Source organism: Peromyscus californicus, unplaced genomic scaffold (genome assembly GCF_007827085.1).
Source record: "Peromyscus californicus insignis strain IS unplaced genomic scaffold, ASM782708v3 Scaffold_2__1_contigs__length_46816999, whole genome shotgun sequence".
NCBI classification, from domain to species: domain Eukaryota; kingdom Metazoa; phylum Chordata; class Mammalia; order Rodentia; family Cricetidae; genus Peromyscus; species Peromyscus californicus.
In genome coordinates this window covers 12,614,160-12,624,359 of record NW_026294540.1, presented here as the reverse complement: position 1 = coordinate 12,624,359, position 10,200 = coordinate 12,614,160, and positions in this window count along the sequence as shown.

The window sequence follows — 10,200 nt, the reverse complement described above, 5'->3', positions numbered from 1 at the left end:
TTATATAATAGCTGAGAGGTTCTCCCCTGGATTTAGCCCAAGCTGGATTGAATGAGCGCGCGGCCGCAGATAAGATGGGAATTTGCACATTTTGCCGGAGGAATGTGGGTTAGAGGCCGCTGTGCGCGCCAGGCTTCATCCAGCACATTCACGGCCGCTGCTTGCCTCTGGCTCCCTCGCCTCCCCAAGAGCACCCTTCCCCAGGGGGCCCCCAACTCTGCCGCCCAGCAGGCTAACTGGATCTGGAAATGCACACCCACCTGACCCATTGATCTCTCCAGGCCGCACTTCACAGTTTACAAAGTTCTCTTCCCCACCCCCACTCCAGAAGCCTGTGATGCTCCAAGCAAGAGGGATGCCGGGATTCTCTTCCATGTGTGCCTTGCAAGGTGGCTTCCCCATCTGGAGATTCGCTTTCTGCAAGCAATTGCCTTCCCAGGCCTCAGCCACATGGCGTGGCGTGCACCCTTCCGGATCTCTGGCCCCCTTCCTGCTGCTGGCGCCGACGGTGGAGCTTTAGGATTCACCCCAGCTCCCCTCAGCTGTCGGCTCCACTTTGCTCAGTCACCAACTCACTCTCGCATGCTATGGTTTTGCCCACCAGTCCCACAAATGTCATGCCGTCAGCCCAAGGCACCTGGCTCAGTAGACATCTTGACATCTGGGGTGGGTGCCAAGCCCTGCTGTGAATATGTATGTGTGCGTCTCTCACCGAGTTTCTGGGACCTTGGGCTCCTCCAGGGCAGGGTGTATCTTCCCTATGACACTTTGGGGGGCAGGAATATGAAAGACAGGTTCACTCAGGAGACAAATATTTACAGACTGCCTACTCCGTTCCTGAGTATTTCCTAGGCGTGGAGCAGGGTGAGCAAGACAGAAAAACCTCTCTTTCCCGGGAGATTCATATAGTGGGATGGAGAGATAAACACACTGCATTCTTATCTGTAGGAGTTGTCTCATTGTGGGGGCCAGCTAAACGGCTCCGTGGGCGCAGGTGATTGCCACCAAGCCTGCCAATCTGAGTTCCAGCCCCAACACCCTAATGGAGGAAGAGAGAAAACGCCCACAGGTTGTCCTCTGGTCTCCAAGCAGACATATGTACAAGATAAATTAAAATGTAACAAAATATTTTAATGAAAAAAATTACGTCAAGGCTAGGCATGGTTGGTTGTAAATGCCTTTCATCCCAGCACTGGGGAGGCAGAGGTAGGCAGATCTTTGTAAGTTTGAGGTAAGTTGAAGGCTGGCCAAGGCTCCAGAACAAAACCCGTGTTAAACAAAACAAAAATTACATCCTTGAATCCCCAATACAACCCTGGAGATTGTATATTCCCATCATGCCCATTTTACAGATGAAGTCAGGCACAGAGAGGCTAGGTTGTTTGATGAAGGTTCACACAGCTGGTAAGTTCCAGGGCAGGGCTAGAACTGGAGACAGCCTGAAACCACAGTCTTTTGTTTAATAAATCCCCAAATGGGGCCTCGGGAGCCCAGCAAACTGTGGCGTACGCTGTGCGTATCACCATGGGGAAAGCTATGGAATGATCTAAATGTTTACACACACAGCCCTAATTCTCTAGCTGCCAAATGGTAGGTGTGTGTAGGTCACGCAGTCCACGTGGTGATAGCTGAAGGAAAGTTACAGAGCGAGCCGGTACAGGGGACAGTTTCTGTCTATGAAGCAACCTCAGTGGACAGTCTCCCTCCAGAGTCCATAACCACGCCTGCCTCAGAGAGAGCCGGATCCCTTGAGAGTGGCCAAGGTCAAGTTGAGAGCCCCAACCGCATCCAGGAACCCACAGCTCTTGGAGGATGACATTCAACTCCTCATTCTCCTGCCTCCGCCTCCAGAATGTTGAAATTCCAGGAGTGGCTGCCAAACCTGCTCTGTGCCTTACCGGAGACAGAGCCCATGCTAGGAGACCACTCTACCAAAGGAGCCGTATCACAGTCCCTTCAGGAAATTTTACTTAAAAATACAGGTTTTTAATCAGAAAAGCTGGGATTGGGTGGGGCATGTGCTTCGATGGAGACACACTAGCAGCTCAGAAACTCAGCTTGTTTATTATATACCGCAGAATGAGGAGGGGGTAGGTTTAATATAGACAGGTGAAGGAGGAGGCAGGTTAGCTAATCCGGGTAGGAAGTCTCTGTACAGGAGGCAGTCTCGGGCTATAATCACCCAGGAGGAGGAAGCCGTGATTGATACTTTCTGTTCACACTGTCAACATCAGTCCTCAGACCAGGAGAAGGCTCTGCCATTCCCACGGCTCTGAGGCATTGGAGTCCTTGGCATGGCTATGCCCAAGTCAACAGTACACACTGACTCAGGACTTCATATACTTTCCACAGGGCTGGGCCTTCCTCTTATCAATTAGCAGTCTAGCAAATGCCCACAGACTTGCCTACAGGAAATCTAAAAGAGGCATTTTTCCAACTGAGGTTCCTTTCTCCAGATAACTGTATGTAGCTTGTATCAAGTTGACAAAAAAAAAAACCAAACCAAACCTCCCATCATTACTATAAACCCATTTTGTATCACCAACTCCCAACATCTATCTTTCTCACATCCTCAACCCTCATACAGTTTCCCAACAAAATCTGAATGTGGGTGGACTTCTAGGTGTCTAGGTGACATGCAGCTCCAGGTCACAAGGAAACCACAAGAGCCCTCTGAGGCAAGAAGGCAAACATCCTGCTCTTGGCATGGACAAGAGAAAGAAAACAAATTCGTCTGGGGGTTTTAGGGAATGAGACTAAAGACACTAACATGCCCATCAAGTGTCATGCTATGTATTCTCCATGCTCTGTTTACAACTCTCATAGTTCCAAAAGTTGTCTTTCTGTGAGTGGTGTCTGGATCATTATTTCCAATCATGCTCTCTTGTCTCTGCCTGCTACACATCATTTCCATTGAACACATGGGCCACTTCAGACTCAGCAGGTCCAAAAATGATGTTCAACCTATTATATATATATATATATATATATACATATATATATACATATATATATGTGTATATATATGTATATATATATGTATATATATATAAAGAGAGACTATGGTGATTAGAAGGTCCCCAACAGACCCATTTACTGAACACTTGGCCCTCAATTCATGGCACTGTGGGGAGGTCATAAGAACCTTTCGGAAGTGGAGCCTTGTCACTGGGGGTCAAGCTTTGAAGGTTCATAGCCTTAACCCCACTTCCTGCTCTCAGCCTCTGCTTCCGGTGTGTGGGTGAAAATGTGATCAGCCAGCTTCCTGCTCACGCTAACACGCCATGCTTTCCCCATCATGATAGATTCTACCCCCCCAAAACTATTAGCCAAAATAAACTCTTTCTTCCTTTAAAATAAAAAGATATATATATATATATATGTGTGTGTGTGTGTGTGTGTGTGTGTGTGTGTGTGTGTGTGTGTGTGTGTTTTAAAAGAATGTTCTGTCTGATCTGCAGAGATTTCCAAGACATCTACAAACAACAAAAAACCTGGGGCTGGAGAGATGGCTCAGTGGTTAAGAGCACTGGCTGCTCTTCCAGAGGACCTGGGTTCCATTCCCAGTACCCACATGACAGCTTAAACCTGTCTGTAGCTCCAGTTCCAGGAGCTATCAATCCAATACCCTCTTCTGACCTCTATGGACCCACATGAGAGGGCCAGGCAAATACCGTGACAGGCTCCTAATCACTCAGTTAAGAACTAGACCTCAGTTCTTGAACGCAGGGGAGCTGAATGTAGCCTGGGCCAACCCCCTTCCAACCCACCCCCCCCCCCCCCCCAGGTAATAACCAACTAAGGACAAATCCTGGGAACAAATCCCGGGACTTGTCCAGACCTTCCCAAGAATAGAAAAGCTATAGCCTTAGCCCCGCCCCCAGCCATAACCAATTAGAAATGTACTAATATGATTGCCACTTGTATAAGCCAATCTTAGATAGAATGACCTCAACACCTTTAGCATTCCTTTAGTTGTGTATAAAAGAGTCTGCAAGCTTTTCTTGGGGGTCGCCATTTTTGCCCTCGTGTTGGATGTGCGGCCCCAGCTTGCTGGTACCTTTACTCTGGAGATAATAACACTCTTGCTGATTGCATGGTGTCTGGTGGTCTTTTATGGGACTTCTCGAGGACCCTAATAACACACACACACACACACACACACACACACACACACACACACACACACACACAAATAAATAAATAAATAAATAAATATTGAAAAAAAGCCAGGCATAATGGTGCACACCTTTAATCCCAGCCCTTGGGAAGCAGAGGCAGGCAAATCCCTGAGTTCTGTGTGTGGCACTGAAAACCTCATAAACAGTTGTCTCCTAAAACTTTTTTTTTTTTCTTTTGGAGGCTGGTTAGAAGCTCCCTGCGTAGACCAGGCTGGACTCCAACTCTCACAGATCCTCTTGCCTCTGCCTCCAAAGTGCAAGATTAAGGGTGTGTATGGCTGCCACCCCACCCCAGGCTCTCATTTTTTAATTTATTTTTTTTTAAATATTTATTTATTTATTATTTGTTTGTTTGGTTTTTGGAGACAGAGTTTCTCTGTGAAACAAGCCCTAGCTGTCCTGGAACTCACTGTGTAGTCCAGGCTAGCCTCAAACTCATGCCTGCCTCCGCCTCCCCATTGTTGGGATTAAAGGTGGGCGCCACCACACCCAGCAAACTCCCCCACTTTTAAAAATCAACACTTGCTGGTTAATCTTGCTGGTCAACCTGACTGGATCGAGAGGTGCCCGGAGATTGAGGAAGTCATCTTGATGTGTCTGCGAGGTGTCCCCAGAAGGGTCTGAGAGGATGCAAAGTCAGATTATTAGAAGGTAGCAGAACTTTGGAAGGTGGGCCTGGCTGGAGGAAGTGGGTCACTGCGGCCTTGGCTCTGGGCTGCCTTCTTCCTGTGACTCCTTCTGCTTCCTGGCCACCAGGCTGCCATGAGGTAGGCTAAGGGACCGACAAGGAAGATCTTGATAAGGAAGTGCAAAATGGTGTGGCCTCCTAAACTAAGGACCCTCTGATACCGCCTGCAGGTCTCTGGATCTGTCACTGGAGCCCAAAGAGTGGTGTGGGCTCCTAACCTTTGGACTCTCCCCTCCCCCAGGAGAACATCCGCCCTCCTGATAAGGCCTCACCAACCTCCACTGGTAAGTACAACTTTGAGACAGCAGTAAAAGAAACGGGCAAAGGGAATCTTCCATCCCAGAACCTCCTCTCCCTGTACACCCCCTCCTCATGCACACGGTCCCCATTCCCGCTGAGAGACTGTCGCCCTTCATTGTTCATATTGAAGGTCATTTTCTTTTGTTTTATTCCACATCGCCTCCGTCGGTCCTGATCTAACAGGGCCCTTCCCTGAGGCTCTGTCTTGTTACCATCCTCCAAGCTGTGGGATCTGACCCACCGAGGCTGGGAACGGCTCTGCCCCTGAGCTCCACCTCCCACCCTGATTTCACTTATTTACTGAAAGGCCATGAACTCACAACGTTGCCCAGGCTGACCTTGAACTTGTCGTCTTCTTGCCTCAGCGTCCGGAGCAGCTAAGGTGGCAGACCTCCTCATCAGGCCTGGTTGCTAAAAATATCTTCACCAATGGCAAAGAAATCATGTCCCATTAGCAATCACCTTCCATCTTCTGGTCTCTCTCCTGGTAACTTCCAATCTGTTCCTTTCTGTCTTGGTTTGTTCTGGACATTTAATGTCATGGGATGGGTGACTTTTCCCATCCCGCCTCTCAGTTAGCAGATACCTCGACATGCACCAAAGCTGTGTCCATTTGTGTGACATTCCCTCATCTGCTGGTTGACATTTGCAGGGTCACATCCCTTTTTGGAGGTGTAGGAACTTCCAGCCGAGAATCTTTTTTTTTTCTTTTTTTCGAGACAGGGTTTCTCTGTGTAGCTTTGCGCCTTTCCTGGCTCTCGCTCTGTAGACCAGGCTGGCCTCGAACTCACAAAGATCCACCTGCCTCTGCCTCCCGAGTGCTGGGATTAAAGGCGTGCGCCACCACCGCCCGGCGAGAATCTTTTTTTTTTTTAAGATTTATTTTTATTTTACGTGCATGCACATTGGCCTGCATGCCTAGGGAAGTCAGAAGAGGGAATTGGGTCCCTAGAACTAGAGTTATAGATGGTTGTGAGCCATCATGTAGGTGCTAGGAATCAAACTCAGGTCTTCTGGAAAAGCAGCAAGTGCTTTTAACCACTGAGCCATCTCCCAGCCCCTACAGCCGGGAATGCTAATTGGCTACCTTGGGTCCCAGAATAAACAGACTAGCAGGCATGTGTTCCTCTTCCTTCCTTTAAATATTTAATTAATTAATTGATTAATTAATTAGTTAGTTATCAAGGTGTCCAGGCTTGCCAAGGCACATGTGCAGGGCTCAGAGGACACCTTTATGACGATTTCTTCCAGGTCTCTCTTGATGGGTCCCAGGAATTGAACTCCCATTCCCAGGCTTGCAAAACAAGCACCTCCCTTCCTCCCGCCTTCCTTCCCCTCTCTTCCCCCCTCCCTTCCTTCGAGACAAGACCTCACTATATAGTCCTGGCTGTCCTGGAACTTAATCTGTAGACCAGGCTGGTCTTGAACTCACAGAGACCCACCTGCCTTCCGAGGGCTGGACTTAAAAGGCGTGCACCACCACCTCCAGCTCCCTGTTTCTTTTTTTATCTGAATGCTCTTCCTCCCTAGGATGGATGGCATGCATCTCAGCCTGTTAGCAGGCATTTTATCCTTTTCCTTTTGAGAACTGGCCGTCATTTTTATGCCTGGTGTGGTTCTTCTGGTGGAGATATGGCTCAGTTAGTAGAGTACTTGCCTAGCACACACAGAGCCTAGGAGCCTTCCCCAGCACCACAGGTATTTAAAAAAACAAAAAACAGGCATGACGGTGCATGCCTAGGATCCTAGCTCTCAGGAAAGGGAGACAGGAGGATCGTAAAGTCAAGGTCATCCTTGGCTACATAGTAACTTTGAGTCCAATCTGGGCAACAAGGCAGAAAAAAAAATTATAATCTGAGATAGTTTCAAAAAAAGAAAGAAAGATAGAAGGAAGGAAGGAAGAAGAGAAATAAAAATAAAGAAGAAAAAGAAGGGGAACCTGAAAAAAAATCTTAAGAAAAAGCACCTGCTGGGCCAGCTCCCCTGCCCATTATTCCAACCATTTGGGGATGCCACAGTCCTCTGTCCAAGCTTCCCCATCAATGCTCCACAAAACCATCAAATGTTGGCCACAGACAGAGCAGCCTGGGTCCCCAGAGGCCCTGTGGTTTGTGCGCCGGCCGCGGCCTCTTTTCCAAGAAATTCATCGATTGCGGTGACGAGGACAGGATAAGCCAGGCTAATGCCAGGGTCCCGGGTTAAGTGCCCTCCCAAAGTAACCAGCCCCATGGTCACCATCCCAGCCGTCTCCCCACCAGTCCGATGTCAGGGTCTGTAGAATTAGAAGAAAGCTCTCAGGGTCTCCTTTGGACAGAATATATTTTCTGCTCTCATATCACACCTGTGATCCCAGTGTTCAGGGACCGAGATGCCCTTCCATGCTGTTCACGTTTTTTTGTTTTTTTGTTTTTTTAAATTCTGAACAGACATTACTGAAAAGGCAAAATTTTCAGGCTAAAATATTGGCCTCAATTGTTATTCTACTCTTTAGCACAGCCAGGTGGGTGGTGGTGACATATGCCTTTAATCCCAGCACTTGGGAGGCAGAAGCAGGTGGATCTCTGGGCTGGAAGTCAGCCTGGTCTGCAGAGTGAGTTCCAGGAGGCTACACAGAGAAACCCTGCCTCAAAAAAAAAAAAAAAAAAAAAAAAAGGAAAAGAAAAGAAAAGAAAATTTAACAGGGACTGTGTTATTAATTATTACTCGGGAACTCCAGGGTATCCCGTGAGGGGGTATATGCTGGGCAAATGCAGCGGTGGGCAATGTATGTGTGTGAGCTGATTCAGTTTCCTGAGACTTGAGCAAGCAGTTTCTGGGAGGGCCATTACATAGTCCTTGCAGTAGCTCCCTTTCTGCACGTACTCTGACCGCTCAAGGTTCAGCCCATTGTTTACTGTCTGGGAGCCCTCACCATCTTAGAGCTACATGCATGGGTCAATGTGAATGTGCTAGGTCAGTCAGGCTCCAGGGCAGCTCAAGGACAGAGCCTGGGCCACTGAGCCAAAGAGATTTAAATCCTTTGTCCTAAACACAAGTTTTACAGTATTTGATAGAAAAGGCTCATAGATAATCAACTGCCAGCACAAGGTAGAGGCAGCCAAAGTCCATGTGCAAATGAAATGTTGTGGCTGTGTTCTAATAAAACTTTATTTACAAAAACATGGGACAAGCCTAGGTTTTTGAGCATCATCGGTTTGCTCTCCAACTATATTCGTGTTTTTTGTTAGATGCAATCATGTAAGGACTGTAAGGAGAAATGGTGAGGTAAATGTGACAGGGTCCTAACCAATATTTTAACATTTTTTCTTTGCAGGGCCCAGGTTTCTTTGCAAGGATCAGAATGGAAGCTGGGGGTGGGGAGGTGCTCAAACACCCTAGAAAGGGCTCTGCCACTCAATGGCAATCACAGTCAGAAGACATATTGTGTAACAGACTGGTTTTGAATCTTCCTGCTTCAGTTTGCCAAGTTGTTGAGTCTGTAGATGTTCATCACCCCATCATTCAAGCTTTTTCTTTTCTTTTCTTTTCTTTTCTTTTTTTTTTAACACAGGGTCTCATGTAGCCCAGGCTATCTTTAAACTTCCTAAGTAACTGAGGATGGCCATGAACTTCTGATCCTCTGACCTCCACTTCCCAAATGCCGGGTCAACAAGTGTGCATCACCGTGCCTGGTTCAGGCGTTGCTGGGGCTGCAACGCAGGGCTTTGAGCATGCTGGGCAAGCACCCTGCCAACCGAGTTACAGCTTTAGCCCAAACGTTGTCTTAGAAAAGATTTCTTTTCCTATGTGTGTTTGAGTGTACAACCACGTGTGTGTGCCTGCAGCACCAGAAGAGAACCTGGGGTCCCTTGGAGGTAGAGTTACAGGCAGTTGTAAGCTGCCAGACATGGATACTGGGATCTAAACCTTGGTCCTAATGATTGAGTAACAAACGCTCAACTTAAAACTTTTTTGTTTGAGACAGGGCGTCTTATTTAGGGTTTCTGTTGCTGTGAAGAGACGCCATGACCACGACAACTCTTATAAAGGAAAATGTTTAATTGGGGCTGGCTTACATTTCAGAGGTTGACTTCATTATCATCATGACAGGAAGCATGACAACATGCAGGCAGATATGGTACTGAAGAGATACCAATAGGAAGTGAACTATGAGCCACACTGACCGTAGCTTGAACATAGGAGACCTCAAAGCCCACCCACACAATGGCACACTTCCTCCAACAAGGCCACACGTCCTGTTAGTGCCACTCCCTCTGGGGGCCATTTTCTTTCAAACCACCACACAGGGTCTCACTATGTATCCTTGGCTGGCCTGGAACTAGCTATGTAGCTCAGGCTGGCCTTTAACAGATATCCCTCTGCCTCTGCTTCCTGAGTGCTGGGACTAAAGCCCACAATGCCCGGCTTAATATGACCTTTTGACTAGCGGTACAAATAGGTTTTGGAACTTTATGGAAATAATTTTATCTCCCTTCCTCTCTTGACCTATGGTTCCTCATTAACCCTTTATAAACTCTTTGTTAATAACGTCTTAGAAATTTCCAAGGAAACAGTTGAGGGTCAGATTGTCTGAGGAGTCCTTTCTCTCCGTGCACACCCTCTTAACTCTTGTATAGGCAATATAGCTTTCCACTGGGGCTACTTTGTCTCTAACCACTCCCCCACCCGCCCCTTTAGCTGATGATTGGCACTTTAACAGGAAATAAAGGGGCTGGAGAGAAGACTGGTCAAGAGCCTTGGTTGTTCTTGAAGGGCACCCAGGTTCCATTCCCAGCACTCCCATGGTGGTTCAGTTGCAGGGGATTCGATGAGCTCTTCTGAACTCCGTAGGTACCAGACATGCATGTGGTGCACATACGAGGTAGAACACTCGTAAGCATAAAATAAAGATAAATATGTTTTAATGGCAGCAAAATCGAAATCAACAATTTTGAGCATATTTAGATACTTTGATTTTTCCACACATGGTCTCACTCTATAGCCACAACTATCCATCCTCCTGCCTCACGCTCTTGAGGATCAGTCTCACAG